This window comes from Nycticebus coucang, chromosome 1 (genome assembly GCF_027406575.1).
Source record: "Nycticebus coucang isolate mNycCou1 chromosome 1, mNycCou1.pri, whole genome shotgun sequence".
In the NCBI taxonomy this organism is placed as follows: domain Eukaryota; kingdom Metazoa; phylum Chordata; class Mammalia; order Primates; family Lorisidae; genus Nycticebus; species Nycticebus coucang.
The window spans coordinates 11322065-11339109 of NC_069780.1; the positions used below are offsets into that span (position 1 = coordinate 11322065).

Genomic DNA, 17045 nt, shown 5'->3' on the forward strand with positions numbered 1-17045 from the left:
GCCTGTGCAAAACCCATTCAACCTCAGGCAGGGACACCATTTGTGACATTTTGAAGGCATTCATACACAAATGTTGACATAAACTTAGGATATTTTCAGCTTACCCTGTTAAAGTATCTTCCTAGAACATAGATCAGGCTATGTGACTTTTTTTTATAAAAAATTAACTTTGCTAGTATCTTATTGCAAAAAACGATGACCACATGCAAACCTCTGGTTTTCCAATCTTTGAATCTATGTGGGCTAATTTCTAAAGCTGTATACCTGCTATTCAGAACCCTCCCAAAGAGTACTTACTGACTTTTTCTTCTTCAGCTCCAACTCTGCCCCACAATTTATCCTAAATCTCAAGCAATGTGGTCAATGTATATTTTGTAAATGGTCTCACATGTACGCCTTTCTTTATGCTGTTTCTGATTCCTAAAATAGACTTTCTTCAGTTCAATGCCTGTGAATTTCTACCTGTCCTATAAAGCCTAGCTCAAATTGCCCAGAAAACATTTGACTATTTTCCTCTATTTCTAACTAGAGTCAGAATAAACTTCTCCCTAACAGAGTCTCAGGCTACTATTACTAGAGTGTTCTGTGCTTTGAATGTGGATCCCATAAGTTCATATGGTGGAAGCTTCCTTAGCATTATAACAGTATTAAGAGGTGGAGTCTTTAAGAGGTAATCAGGCCATGAGGGATCCATTCAAATGAGAGGATTAACACTGTTACCGTGGGCAGTGGGTTAGTTCTATGGGGATAGGCTCTGGATAAGAAGATATGTGCAGCCTCCATTTTGCTGTCTCCTGTACTTGGTTACCCCATAACCTTTTGCCAAGGGGTGACCCAAGCAAGGTGCCAATCCTATGCTCTTGGACCTCCCAGTCTCTAGAACTATGAGCCAAATAAATCTCTTATCTTTATAAATTACCCAGTCAGTGAAATTCTGCTATAGGAGCAGAAAATGAACTAAAACAGAGTACTTGTGGCTATCTGCTAGCAATGAGAGCTGTCGAGAACAGGATCATGTCTTAGTTATCGTCCGATAGAATGTAGGGGCTCTTTTTTTTCCCAATTAGAATAAATTTTCCTTTTGTGAGCTCAATCTATTTTCTTTATATCTTTACAAATTTCCAATACTCCCCACTAGATCCAGCCCTCTCCTACCCCCAGCTCCAATTCTCACTACACGTTTTTTGCCCCCTCTTTTCAATCTTATTTGAATGAGACTTCAACAGGCTTACTGCAAAAAACGTTTAACTGTAGGTACCGTTAAACCCCATAAAATGAAAATGAGCTTTAAAAATGATCCAGCAAGTATTGACCCATCCCCACCTCCTGCTGTCCATTAATTGGCCATGTTTCTTGAGTAAGAAGCTTTTCAGTGGTCTACTGAGGGATGCAGGAGGACCCTCTGGCAGCCCTACCCTTGCTGTTACTAATTATCTTAACCTCTCCTCCCAGGCAAATTACTTGTACTTCTCAACCAAGATGGCCCTGTCTGCAGATGTGGTTTGTGTTATTTACACACATCTTGCAGGGTGCCTTGAGACTAACTGCAGTGATATCTATGGATTAGAAGGGCAAAGCGTAATTCCGGGGACAGAGGCTCTACAATTACCCCTCAGGAGAAGCCATTTAAATTTCTAACTTCTTCCCAAGGTCTGAAAACAGGGGTTACAGTTGGGTTCTGAGAGACGTGGATTCCTGTCCACTAGGAATTAAAATGAAACCAGCAACTCACTGCACAGGACATGTCCCAGCCATCACAGTATAATTATTATCAAACCCCACTGGCCCAGGTCCCAACCATAGAAGTGAACGCAGGAATGAAAGTTCCGCAGGATCCCATTAGCAACTCCCACCTTCCAGAGATAAAAAGACATTGAAAGGCACCAGGGAAAAGGCCACAGTACATCAACTTGAAACTGCAACCTTTTTTTTTTTTAAATGAAAATAACAGTTTCAGTGTTGATGATTGGGAAACCTGATTCTGTTTCTAGGAAGTCACGCTGCAGAAGCAGTAGATGAATCTGAGGAACTCTGCCCTTGGCACTGTCTGGCCCGGTTACCATGGCAACGTATAACTGGCTTTCTTAGGCTGTTACGCAGCCTGGTTTTCTTTAGGCCAAACATTCCCTTGATACACTTACATGGGGTAGACTTAAGCCTGAAACAACCCAGCAGGTGAAAAACATATAGATTTCTTACTTATAAATTATTTGTTTTGGTAGGAAAATATGACTCTGGGCCACACATAAAAAGGAATTTCTAAGCTAATGGGTTCATACCCAAAACAAAGAGCAGGTGATAGGCACACAGTTATTCTGAGACAGAATTTCCCTTTTCCTCTCCCCTCACGTGCTGCATGTGAGTGTGTGGGGGCTGAGAATAGACTTAAAATAAGGAAAAGTAGCCAAAAACTAGAGAAAAATTGTCAAAGCCTCAGATAAATCAGCCATCTTCTCCAGATCTCTGCAAAACAAGGGCAATTATTGACTGCCCCTTTCCATCTTCCCATGATAACTTCAGAACACTTGGGAAAGCCACGGAGCTTCTCAGAGGTCTCCACGTGAAAGGTACCTGGTGTTATAACACTTTCTAAGATGGGATTCCTGAAAGGAGACCAAAGACTTTGTCAAGGCCTTGAACTGTAATGACAACCTTCAGTGTTTATACTGGTGCCTGTAAGAGCAACTCCCGGTGCAAAAGGAAAGAGATAATCTAGGCTTTTAAGGAGTAAAAGCATAAGGGTCATCTGGCAGGCCCAGCTGGTTGACTGGGGAGTGGGATCGGTCCAAGTGGCATCTGCTTGAGCCTGTGTCTCTGGGCAGCTCACAGGATCCTCGGATCTCTAAGGGAAGGAAGGCATCCTCCCTCGGAAATCTGGACTTCACACTCCACAGAAGACATGGATGTTCACGTCCATCCACTGCCTGCCCTCCTTCCCACACCTCGAGGTTAGGACTAATGTGTTGTGAGGTGGAAACAGAGCCTGCCTTCATGATGGATCACCATGCTTCCTCCATCTCCACCCTGTCCCCCTATTTATCAGGAGCAAAAATAACTGCACTGTGCTTCTGCAGAGTACTTCCAAAAAATGGTTAACAAAGCACTCTGGTTGTTCCTCACCCTGCTCAGAAAGCCACCAGCTGTTTCTGGGATGTAGGATTCTGAAGGAAGTGGGACCTTGCAAACACTATGGGAACAGAGGAAGGAGAAAGTTCCTGAAATGGGGCCGACAGTCACCACTGCCTGGACCCCTGCTCTCCCGGCCCCCCAGTCTGGCTGTGGGCAACAGGCGGGGGTCGGGCCTCCCCCCCCACCCCAGCTGGAGCTCCTTCCTCGGCAGGGTCAGCAGGCAGACAGAGGTGAGGTGGCCTTGGGAAGGGAGGAGGACTGGGTGGAGGACAATTAAACGTTGACTCACTCAGGCTTGACCAGACTTCCTCCCTTTTTCTACACCCAAGTACAGTTTTGGGTGAACTTCAGTAAACTGTGCATACTGCTACATTTTTCCTCTTCCTTCTGGGCTATTATCACAGTCCTGTGAGTGCAGAGGGGGGCACAGGGGAGGTCAAACTCATCAGCATTCTCGTGTTTTAAGTTTTCTAGGCAGGACCCATTTCTCTCAAATGCAGGTTAAATTTTTGCATTTAAACTTCCATTTCCTGGTTATTTTACACGATGAGCTTTAAAATGTCCCTGGGGTGTCCACTTTTCTTCCCTAAGTTTTATGCGTCTTCAGTACCACCTACACCTCCCATAAGCTACCATCCCGAAGAACATGAAAACGAGTACGTTTGACACAGTCCTCTGTAACCAGACTACCGAAAGAAGGAGGCACATTCCCTGCGACATACCCATGCCTGAGTTTTCTGCCTGCCTTTATCCACATGCGTCTCTTTAGCCAGGGCACCACTTAGTATCACACCCTTGTACCTACTTAGCCTCTCGTGTTGCCTATTTTCTGTGTCGTGACACAGTTTCTAGACTTATAATATTCAGTAACTACACAAGGGTCCATCAACATTGTACAATATATCCAAAATCTTGATAGATATTCTTATTTCAATTTTCCTATGTAATTAAATTATTGTTATTTTTGTCTTTTCAATCATTTCTTTAGATTTTCCATGGTCCACATGTGGATTATGCGAGGACTTTTCTGCTGTGCTGGCAGATAGCACAAAAATTATGCAAGGGCCTTTTCTTTGCTGCTCATCAGCTTTTGTCAATGTTTAGGTATTCAATTTGTGGCCCATGGCAACTCTTCTTCCTCTGTGACACAGAGAAGCCACAAGTTGAGATACCCCTGGTTTAGAATAGACTTGCAGAAATAGAATTCCTAGACGAAAAATATGGACATTTCTATGGCTGCTTTATTTACTAACTTCTTACTGCTTTTCAAAAGGATTAGACTGGTTTATACAGCTATCTGTTATATGTATGTAGGTATGTAAATAAAATACACACACACGTATACATAAATGAACATATGTATGTACATACATATACATACCCAACATTTTTTTTCTTAATAGCAAATTCCTGAGCAAAATATCACAAATAACCTCATATTTACAAAGGAAGACATAAGGGCCACAGGGGTTAGGTAATTCCTTCTCAGATGACCTATGTCCCTTTTATGGGCTTCACTGCATTCAAATCCATGTTCCCAATATGTTCCTGGTTTCAATGAGTAATTGCTGAGTATGTATCTTTGTCCTGCAATTTCTTCAGTTGTGTCACAGTGCAACAATGAACATGGAGTCAGAAACACAGCAGTGTCATAACTTACGATGAGTACTTGAATGAACCTGGAAAAGCCTCAGTTTCCCAAATATAAAATGGGATGATTCTAATATCATAGGCTTGTTTGGAGGATTTAAATTGAAATTCAGCTCAGCTAGGAAACTTACATAATAAGTTTCACTTCAAAAAAAATGTTTCATTGTTATTCATCCTGGCACCCTCTTAAAAGAGCAGGTATCCTTGAATCCCTATTATAATTTAATAAATACATTTCCCCCCTTGCTGCCAATCAGCAAATTATTCTGTAAGTGCTGTAACTTGGCTCTATGCTAAGTTTATAAAAATTTTTGTATAAACATACTTATAAGAAGTAACAGAAGTCGGGCGGCGCCTGTGACTCAGTCGGTAGGGCGCCGGCCCCATATACCGAGGGTGGTGGGTTCAAACCCGGCCCCGGCCAAACTGCAACCAAAAAAAAAAAAAATAGCCGGGTGTTGTGGCAGGCGCCTGTAGTCCCAGCTACTCGGGAGGCTGAGGCAAGAGAATCGCTTAAGCCCAGGAGTTGGAGGTTGCTGTGAGCTGTGTGAGGCCATGGCACTTTACCGAGGGCTATAAAGTGAGACTCTGTCTCTACAAAAAAAAAAAAAAAAGAAGTAACAGAAGTTTATAAAAGTATTTAAATAAAAATTATAATAACAATAAAAATCACAAAAGGCATAGAATACAGTATTTAGAAGTTTATTAAATAAGTTTAAATAGATATGTTTATTTTAAAATTTTAAACATTTCACACATCATAAATCATAATTATAAATATAAATTTCAAATTCATTTAAAATAAAACTTATACATTAAAGTACCTAAAACAGGGTGGCGCCTGTGGCTCAGTGAGCAGGGCGCGGGCCCCATATACAGAGGGTGGCGGGTTCAAACCCAGCCCCGGCCAAACTGCAACAAAAAAAAAATAGCTGGGCATTGTGGTGGGCGCCTGTAGTCCCAGCTACTTGGGAGGCTGAGGCAGGAGAATCGCCTAAGCCCAGGAGTTGGAGGTTGCTGTGAGCTGTGTGACGCCACGGCACTCTACCAAGGGCCATAAAGTGAGACTCTGTCTCTACAAAAAAAAAAATAAATAAATAAAAAAGTACCTAAAACAAGCAATTTATTTTAAATGTTTTAAAAAAATAATCAATTGTGAGTTAATAAAATAAGAATAGGTTTTAAAAGTAAGTGCTCATAAAGTATGGTTATGTCTGTTTCTGAATAACTTGTAAACAAGAGATTTTTTTTTTATTTTTTTCTTATGAAATCATAGCTGTGTACATTGATATGATGATCATGGGGCATCATTCACTAGCTTCACAGACCGTTTAACAAGTTTCACATATACCCTTGTAAGATGCACCGCAGGTGTAATCCCACAATCCCCTTCCCTCTACTCCCCTCCCCCCTCCCTCCCCTCTCTTTCCCCCTCCCCCCATTCTTAGGTTGTAACTGGGTTATAGCTTTCATGTGAAAGCCATAAATTAGTTTCATAGTAGGGCTGAGTACATTGGGTACTTTTTCTTCCATTCTTGAGATACTTTACTAAGAAGAATATGTTCCAGCTCCATCCATGTAAACACGAAAGAGGTAAAGTCTCCATCTTTCTTTAAGGCTGCATAATAGTCCATGGTGTACATATCCCACAATTTATTAATCCATTCGTGGATCGATGGGCACTTGGGCTTCTTCCATGACTTAGCAATATGAATTGGGCTGCAATAAACATTCTGGTACAAATATCTTTGTTATGATGTAATTTTTGGTCTTCTGGGTATATGCCCAGTAGAGGAATTATAGGATTGAATGGCAGATCTATTTTTAGATCTCTACGTGTTCTCCATATCTCTTTCCAAAAGGAATGTATTAATTTGTATTCCCACCAGCAGTGCAAAAGTGTTCCCTTTTCTCCGCATCCGCGCCAACATCTCTGGTCTTGGGATTTTGTGATATAGGCTAGTCTCACTGAAGTTAGATGGTATCTCAAAGTAGTTTTGATTTGCATTTCTCTGATGATTAAAGATGATGAGCATTTTTTCATATGTCTGAAGGCCATGCGCCTGTCTTCTTCAGAGAAGTTTCTCTTCAAATCCCTTGCCCAGCCTGTGATGGGATCCCTGTTCTATTCTTGCTAATGCGTTTGAGTTCTCTGTGGATTCTGGTTATTAAACCTTTGTCGGAGAAATAACCTGCAAATATCTTCTCCCATTCTGAGGGCTGTTTCCTTGCTTTACTTACTGTGTTCTTGGCTGTGCAAAAGCTTTTTAGTTTGATCAAGTCCCAGTAGTCCAGTAGTGTATTTTTGAAGCTGCTTCAATTGCCCTGGGGGTCCTCCTCATAAAATACTGGCACAGACCAATTTCTTCAAGGGTTTTCCCTGCACTCTCCTCTAGTATCTTTATAGTTTCATGTCTTAAGTTTAAATCTTTGATCCAGTGAGAGTCTATCTTAGTTAATGGTGAAAGGTGTGGGTCCACTTTCAGTCTTCTACAGGTTGCCAGCCAGTTTACCCAGCACCATTTGTTAAATAGGGAATCTTTTCCTCACTGAATGTTTTTAATTGGCTTGTCAAAGATTAAATAACGGTAAGTAGCTGGATTCATCTCTTGGTTCTCTATTCTGTTCCAGACATCTACTTCTCTGTTTTTGTGCCAATACCATGCTGTTTTGATCACTATCGATTTGTAGTATAGTCTGAGGTCTGGTAGCGTGATTCCTCCTGCTTTGTTTTTATTTCTGAGTAATGTCTTGGCTATTCGAGGTTTTTTATGATTCCATATAAAATGAAGTATTGTTTTTTCAAGATCTTTAAAGTATGACAGTGGAGCTTTAATAGGGATTGCGTTGAAATTATATATTGCTTTGGGTAGTATGGACATTTTAACAATGTTGATTCTTCCCAGCAATGAGCATGGTATGTTTTTCCATTTGTTAATATTTTCAGCTATTTCTTTTCTCAGAGTTTCATAGTTCTCTTTATAGAGATCTTTTACGTTCTTTGTTAGATAAATTCCCAAATATTTCATCTTCTTTGGCACTACTGTGAATGGGATAGAGTCCTTAACTGTTTTTTCAACTTGACTATTGTTGGTATATAAAGGCTACCGATTTATGAATGTTGATTTTGTAACCTGAGATGCTGCTGTATTCCTTGATCACTTCTAAGAGTTTTGTAGTAGAGTCCCTAGTGTTTTCCAGATATACAATCATATCATCTGCAAAGAGCAAAAGTTTGATCTCTTCTGACCCTATATAGATACCCTTGATCACCTTTTCTTCCCTAATTGCAGTGGCTAAAACTTCCATTACAATGTTAAAGAGCAATGGAGACAATGGGCAGCCTTGTCTGGTTCCTGATCTGAGTGGAAATGATTTCAATTTAACTCCATTCAATATGATATTGGCTGTGGGTTTGCTGTAGATGGTCTCTATCAGTTTAAGAAATGTCCCTTCTATACCGATTTTCTTAAGTGTTCTGATCATGAAGGGATGCTGGATATTATCAAAAGCTTTTTCTGCATTGATTGAGAGAATCATATGGTCTTTGTCTTTTAATTTGTTTATGTGCTGGATTACATTTATAGATTTACGTATATTGAACCAGCCTTGAGACCCTGGGATAAAACTGACTTGGTCATGATGTATAATTTGTTTGACGTGTTGCTGGATTCTGTTTGTTAGGATCTTGTTGAATATTTTTGCATCTATATTCATTAGTGATATTGGTCTAATTTTCTTTTCTTGTTGGGTCTTTTCCTGGTTTGGGGATCAGGGTGATATTTGCTTCATAGAATGTGTTGGGTAGTCTTCCTTCTTTTTCTACATTTTGGAACAGGTTGAGTAATATAGGTACTAATTCCTCTTTAAAAATTTGGTAGAATTCTGACGTGAAACCATCTGGTCCCGGGCTTTTCTTTTTAGGGAGGTTTTGTATGGTTGATACTATTTCCGAACTCGATATGGATGTAAACAAGAGATTGAGTGGAAAGCACATTGGCCTTCAGCCTGAAGACCTGAATTGACAACTGGCTTTGACACGTACTTGATATGTGACCTTTTCGGAGCTCCATTTCATCCGCAGTAGGGAGTGTACAGCATATAATTTGCTTTTTTTCTTCCTTTTTGAAAGATCCAACAAAGCAATATATCTGAAAGCGCTCAGTCAACAACTGTTTCTACATCTCTCTGGAATGTCAAAACCAAGACATGAGAGTCACACCATAAAACAGTCCATCTGCTGGTATACTATGAACTCCAAGTTCTCTTAAGAGTTCAGAAAAAATAGGAAAGGAAATAAAAATGAAATGTCACCTATTCAAACATGAGAAAACTTCACATAGGAGAAGAAATAATTCTCCACAGTTCCCATATGTCGCTGGAGGTCAACCTCATGCCCTCAAAGACCTCAGAAGTAATGATTCCAAAGTAAATCCGTATTGATCATAACAGTGTATTTCACAGGAGGAGTGACGCCTGGATATCTGCGGGCACCTGCCTTTCTGCAGGGGGAGCAGTAAATTCAGGGAAACATAATAAAGGAACAAGGGAATAAGGACTAAAAATTCAGGCATGCTGAATTATGCCTCCCCTTTATGTTGAGGTCTTAACCCTTAGTGCTTTAGAATATGACTGTGTTTGGAGATCACATCTTTCAATAGGTAATTAAGTTAAAATGAGGTCATGAAAGTGGGTCCTAGGAAGAGGAGAGGAAGATACAGCCATACAGAGGACAGATGCAGGGGCAAGGTGGCCCGTCCAAAGCCTCCACAGGAACCAACAATCCCCAGACCTTGACGTTAGGAAGCCTTCACATTAGGACAACTTTTTCAGTTGTTTAAGCCATCTAGTCTGTGTCTTCAACAACACACACACACATACATACTCACACACAGCCTCAGTGTCAGTGGGAGGGCTTTTGGGGCAGAAGGCAGTCGGTGTAGGAAAGGCTTCCAAATGAACTGGGGAGACGGTGCTACAGAGACAAAGATGTGGACGTTTGAACGGATGGGGTTTTCTATGTCAGCATGAGGATACCCAGCAGATAAGATGCAGTCTCAACCTTGAAGCTCCCTCAGGTCTGGTGGGGGGAGAGAGGCAGCCAGGAACATTTAAAAGGAATGGTAAGTATTAAGAATAAACATACACGGAAGATGCAGAGGGAGCAAAAGGGGAAGCGGCACAGCTGGAGAGGAGTCACCTGTTCCTGCCGTGCTGCCAGGAGGAGGTGATGTCTGAGCTGAGAAGAAAAGGACAGAGGAAAATGTAGGTGGCAAAGAAGAGGTGTGGGGCGGTCTCGGCACGGGAAGAGAGGCTCATGGTGTTTGAGGAAGAGGAAATGCCCTGCATGCAAAAAAGAGGTATGAAATATGAAAGAAAGGTTGGGCTTTTTTGTGAACCATAAGTAATTGGGTGCTGTTTGACCTAACAGAGGAGATTGGGATGGTGACGGGTGGTGCAGGAAAGATAAGCAGTAACCACGGGATTCTTTTATAACAACATTTGACAAGCAGAGAGGAGGATGGATTTGAGGGGGGAAAGGGCGAAAGACAGGCAGCTATTTAGGCTGCTGGTGCCACAGCCAAGAAAAGACAGCCGAATGCCTGGATACCTGCACTAGTGAAGTAGCAGAAGGCTAGAGAAGAGGGGACAGACTGAAGACATAATATGGAATTAAAATCATCAGGACTCATCCATTGGCTGAAGTGGAGGGTGAACCAGAAGTGATTACTGGCAAGTTTCTAAGAAGTGGAGGAGAAAGGAAGTGGAGATAGGAGTCCTGGCTCTTGTGAGGATTACAAGGGAAGGGAAGGACATGGTAAGAGTTCAGGGAAGGACCATGGAGGGAAGATTATCTGGGTTAGGGTCATGCCTTGATATCAAAAAGCACAAAGAACATTACCACTTCTGAACTCTGGTTTTAAAATGATTATTTTTGGAATTCTTGGAATTATTATCCAATACTACATTTTGGCCTCAACCTGCCTTCCTATCTCAACTTGAACTTTCTGCCATGGCTGAATTTTTCTGCCATCTCCCACGCATACACTGAGCATCCTCAGTCCCTTCTCGTACCTTTGTCTCTGGCTCTCATGGACCCGGGCTCCACTATCTACTGCTGTGTCTGGGAACTTAGGCAAGTTCCTACATCTTTCCAAACCTCAAGCTTGCTCGTTCACCAAATGAGGACAATGCTAATGCTCATCAAACAAGGTCGCTGTACAGATTAAATAAAATCAACACAGGAAGAAGGTCTAACCCGGCCTTGAAGGTGGAAAGGGGTGAGGGTTAGGAAACCAAGAAATCTTCACAGAAGTGGTGGCCCCACTTCCATCCCCTTTCACTCACAAGTGCCTCTCCCTGGAACTTAGAAGATCCTCCATTCTTGCTCCCCTCACAGCTATTCTGTGCACTACATCTGAGAGATCATTTTAAAAATAAATTGAATTATCGATCCTCCTTCTCTATTCTCTTTCTCTTGAACCGAACACTTCAGCCCATAGATGCAGACCGAAATTTCATCTGACCTACAGGGCCCTTCTTGGCCAGGCCTCTCCTTGCCTCTCCCGACTCACCCAGCCCCACGCAGCTCCTTCCATCCGCATCTGGAGTGTCAGGTTTTCTCCTGCCACGGAGCCTTTCCTTGTGCTCTTCTCTTTTCCAGGAAAAAGTAAAATAAAGTGAACCTCTTCTACCTCCCAGCATCCCACTCTCCATATCCCTTTCTAAGTTAATCCAATTTTCGCTGAATTCACGCTCTGCTGAAGTTTCACTGGGTTATTATATTCACCTCCTTCTGTGCTCTAAAACTTCACAAATTTTTTTACAACCTCTATCATAACTGCACCTGAATTGGGCATTTCTTTTTCACAGATGTATTTGTGTGGCTTTTAATAAGAGAACATCTAGTATTTGTTCCACTCCCCACAGCTCTAAGCTCCCCAAGAGTCAAGGTCTTCTACTCCCATCCGTCACTGTATCTCCAAACTCGAGCATAGACGTGCCCGGCCTATCATAGGCAGGCCACAAATATTTCTCAAGTCAAACAATGAATACTTAAAGAAACAAATGGATGAATTTTTAAGATAATTCTCCAAATTCAAGTCAGAGAGACGTAGGCAAAGAAAGTGGGGTGGAGTTTTCTCGGCACACACACAGGGAGATGGCAGAGCAAACATACGTGAGTAATTGCAACTTGTCTGAAAGGTCATCGGATGTGCAGGAGGTCTGGAGAGCTGGCAGGGCCAAACCTTGAAGGACTATCATTATGAAGATATGGAAAACAGGGGAAATATTTTAGGCAAGAAACACCTGGCGTGGTGACGTGCTCTACAAGAGTCGCCTTGATGTCACAGTGAAGAATGTGGCCCAGGAGCTTGAGGCTGGAGGCCCAGAGATCAGACAGGATCCTGGGGCCTGAAATCAGCTGGTGGCACTTGGGGATGTAGAGAAGAGGTCAGATTGGATTCGGCAGAGTCAACCTGTTTCCTTCATCACAGCTAACTGTAGAATGATATTAAAGTCTTCTTTCATAGATTTGGTTTTTTTCTTAAGTAAAGTTATTTCAGGTTAATGGGAGGGTACAAACAAACAGGTCAAAATATTTGATTTTGTTGGGTAGAGTCCCTCTTGTGGTTATGTCCCATATAGAAAAGATGTGACAGACACCCCTGTGCCCATTCAGTGAGAGCACCCTAACTCTCTTCCCCTCTCTCATTAGCCTTCCCCACCAACTTGAACTGATATGAGTTTCTCTCCTACGTGGGCACGCATCAGATCATCTACTGGCTTCATATTAGTATTGAGTACATTGGATAATTGCTTTTCCATTCTTGTGATACTTTACTAAGAAGAATGTGTTTCGATTCCATCCAGAACATTACAAAAGATGGGAAGTCACCATCTTTTTATGACCGAATAGTATTCCATGGTGTGCATGTATCACAACTTGTTAATCCATTCCTGAGCTGATGGGCTTTTAGGTTGTTTCCACATCCTGGTGATTATTAATTGAGCAGCGATAAACAATCTAGTGCAGCGATTCTCAACCTGTGGGTGGAGACCCACAGGAACTATGTTAAAGGGCCGTGTTAGGAAGGCTGAGAACCACTGATCTAGTATAAATGTCCTTATGATAAAATGATTTTTTTTTCCTTCTGGATAGATGCCTTGTCGTGGAAGAGACAGATTAGGAAGATATCACCTAATGAGGTTAGGTGGTATCTCAGGCTGGTTCTGATTTGGATTTCTCTGAGGATTAGGGACTATGAGCATTTTTTCATATGTTTGTTAGCCATTCATCTGTCTTTCCTAAAGAAGGTTCTATTCATGTCTTTTGCCAAGTGATTTATGGGACTGCTAGCTTTTTTGGTGGATTAATTTGAGTTCTCTGTAGACCTCACTTCATCTTCTGTATGAAGGTCCATGTTGAGTTACTGTCATGTCTTTGTGGTGCCAAATAAAACAGAGTGGAGGTGCCTCTCAAGTTTGGTGGGAAATAGGAAAGGAAAATTGTTGATTAAAGGCATCAAAACCTGTGCATTGATTAGAGATGCTGGGTCACATCTTCACTTTTAGGATAAAATGAGCTACTTTTGTTCTATGGCTAAGGAACAAAATATGCACAGATAGTATAAATAAATAATCAATATATAAATAATTATCGTACTCACCCTTCTGGATGATACATTGGTACAAATTACTTTTGCAATAGCTTATTCAGGGCCAGCTCTGTAGATGTATCAGATGAACATAAAATAGAACTCCACACTCAGAAGGAACCCAGGTTAGTGTAATGCTATATTATTGCCATTTTTAAACTCTTAATAGCTTTATCTTTAAACTCCATGTTATAAGGGAAGTCAGATAGGACAATAAAGGAGGCACACCAGCAAAGGAGATGCACGCAATACTCGTGTCTGTTTCTCCTTGTCCCCTGTTTGTATACAGTGTTTGCAGGGGCCCATGAGCACAGAATTCTAGTGGAACCACAGTATGTGGGAGTTGAGAGACAAAGCAAGCACAAGGTGAGTATTCTGTGCCTTCAGCTGAGCAAACAAGGATGCTCAAAGCCCCGAGCCATCCTGCTTTCCATTTGAACCAGAACTTGCTTCTCTGACCCCATGAAAGCCACCGGGATGGAGCTGAGGCACATTCTTCCTACTATCACAAGAATGGAGAAGCAAGAATCCAATGTACTCGCTACTCACAGGAAGCCAGTAGATGATCTAATACACACCCACATAAAAGAAAAACGAGTTAATTCAAGGTAGGGGGTGGGAAAACAAGGGAACGGGGAGGAGGGTCCCACTTATGGGTACATGGGTACAATGTTATGGTGTGTGATGCACCTCTTGGGGCGGAATACAATTATAAGAGGGAATTCACCTAACAAATGCAAACATTGCAATCTACTTCCTTGAACCCCCAGTGAACCTGACATAATTGAAAAACACACACACACAAATAATCAAGGAACCCTGTCATATATATTTTATTCATGTTACCTTCCCAACCACTTATGCTGAAAACAATGACACAGAAGGACATAGAAGGTCCTAGAAGTTCACGGAAGTCCTTTTCTTGTTAGTCCCTCCTTATTCATCAACAAGCCGGAAGTAGAAAAGTGTTGGTAGAATGAAGTGGAGTGGAGACTATTGGGTCGGTGTGCAGCGCGCCCGCTGCTCTGGTAAGCAGGCAACACACATGTGCATGGACAGCCACGAAGCATAAATCGCGTAATCTCAGCGACTCTGCACACGGATCGGACGCTCTGATGTCATCCCACGCTGACAAGGCACAGTAGAAAGATGGGGGGGCAACATTCACACTAATGACTCAGAATTTAGTTTTTCTTTATTTAGAATGACAACAAATTGAGAATAAAAAAACACCATGACAGGTTGAAAGGGAGAGACTACAGAAGAAACGAAAACCGTTTCTGTTTTAGCACACAGAATGGCAGTTTTTCCCTACTTTTTGGACAAAGAACTTTGTTTACATTTTGCCAGGGCCCCTGCAAGTGGTAAAGCTGCACCTTGCTGCAAGGAAAAGCATTGCCAGGTACCTGAGCACAGCCAAGACAAGCCCCAATCCCGCCCAAATACAGATTAAAAAATAACCAACAACACTCAATTTTAATAACTGGTTGCCTTTATAAACTGCTGTGGTATTCATGGCCTAGAAGATGAAACTTATAAGCAAATTTATGTAAATATAATATGAGAGTATTACAATAAGCTGCAATTGATACATTGCAGCACTTTTCCCAAATCAGGAAAATATAGAGACAAACTAGACTCCAAAATCATCAAAGACAATCTGCCAAGAACTTGAGGAGCCTTATGTGGTCCAGGGTCAAGCTAAGCTTTGGATTCTGAGATTATATAGACAAACAAAATTTCTGTTCTCAGAGATGAAATCAGTTGATACTAGCATAAAGTTTATGCCATGCTAAAATAACAACCCCCCTCCCCAAATGTCCATGCATTCTTTATATTCCAATGCAACTTGTAAGGAAAAGGGACTGAGCCTCTGCTCTCACATTTTCAGAGCCTTCTCTGTTTCAGGTGCATTTTGGCTGATATCTTATACTTCTTTGTAATGACTCTTGGATCCATTTTTTACTAACTCCTGTGAAAACAACAGCTCTGAATATAGAAATGTGGGAAATACCTTAATTAACCTCCTCTCCTTGAAGCTGAAAGACTTCTCAGAATTAAGCTAATACTTCCAACAAGTGCATATAGTAATAACATTTCCTAATGATACAGGCCTTAATTAGTCTTCCTAAAAATTTCTGTTACTAGAAATCAAGTGTGGTTGGTTGGCAGATGACAGACCAAATGGAGTAATAATCCACAGGCCTAACTCCCAGAAAGAGGACAGGTGGTGCAATTTCAAGTGCCAGGGTCAAAGATACTCCACCCATTGATTGTGCCTGAACCTTCTTTTGTAGGGAAATGACATTCATTCTGTGATTAATAATTAGCAAAAGGCTTACAGTACAAAATTCCCTGGGAGAGGGCATGTTGGGTTTAATTCACAATAAGGGGAAAAGTGGCTGAAGGAGAGTAACACACTAACATCAGGTTTCAGTAGGAAATAGAGCAGAGAGGGGTAATAGTGACTGCAGCAGAGAGGGAGGTGCAGTGGGCCCCAAGAACGCACCTGCCCTGGCCCTGGATTTTGGCCCTCCATGATTTCATGTTCACCATGGTGATTTATGAGACAAAACCACCCTGACCATTTTAATCTCTAGTTTAATGCGGCAAAAAAGCAAATGCTACCAGCTCCTAATGACGCCGTCTACGCTGCAGACCCTACACCATGATACCTGATTATTTAAGGTGATTACTTGCGATTATGTGTTCACGTCTCAGGAGCAGCACTGGTGCTTTATAAAAGCAGTTCTCGATGCATCGGTGGATGCCCTCCTGATAATAGGAGAGTTCCTCCTGGGCTGGACGTTAGAACAAGACCAGAGGTGACCCCACTGGGCAGGCCCACGCAGCGGCTGCCATGGGGTTCACGGCTCAGCAACGTGTACCGTTCATTTCACTTTTCAATTGTTAAACCAGCTGTTTCAGTTACATTATTAGAAAGTGGGATCCAAAAATCTAAACTCCATTCAGATTGAAGAGCACAGAATTTAGCATCAGAAGATTTATTCCTCAAAAAGGAAGTAAAGACACCATGACCATTTCCCTCACCAGCCCCACCCACTTCACAGTTTTGTTGTGAATGGCCGCTCTGGTCAGACACTGTGACGGAGTCCCTCTCGACACTACACAAATGTTAGCTTCTCTCTCTCAAAGAAAAAGAATTCACACTAATATTTATTTTAGTAGAGAGGAGGTATGCTAAAAGATTTTTATTTGAATTTTTATTATGAAAATAAAAATTAAAAAGCAGACATAGGCATGTTTCAGGACATGGAGTCATCTCTGCCCCCGCATCTTAGTGGGCCTGGCTTTCCTCTCCTGTCCTCACGCTCAGCAGAGTGCAGTTTCCCAAGTGCTCAGGCCCAGGAAGACAGAGGTTCTCTGCACCTTCCTGAGTCTCCTGCTCTCACACCTTCTCTCAGTCTTTACTACAGAGGCGGTCACTATGATTTCTAAGACCTTAGTTTTCTCCCATTCCTGAACTTCATATAAATGAAATAATAAAGCATATGTTATTTTGCATCTGCACTCTTTTCCTTGATGTGATGTTTTTTCGAGCGTCCTCATACCACTGTGCATGACTTTGTTCATTCACTTTCCTTG

General features: G+C 41.8%; 1 protein-coding gene across 2 annotated transcripts in view; it reads right to left on the minus strand.

Moving 5' to 3' along the window:
- The window catches only part of RASGEF1B (RasGEF domain family member 1B), a 608630-nt gene that overhangs the window by 164413 nt on the left and 427172 nt on the right, over positions 1–17045 (minus strand). The gene's annotated exons all lie outside the window — the stretch shown is intronic.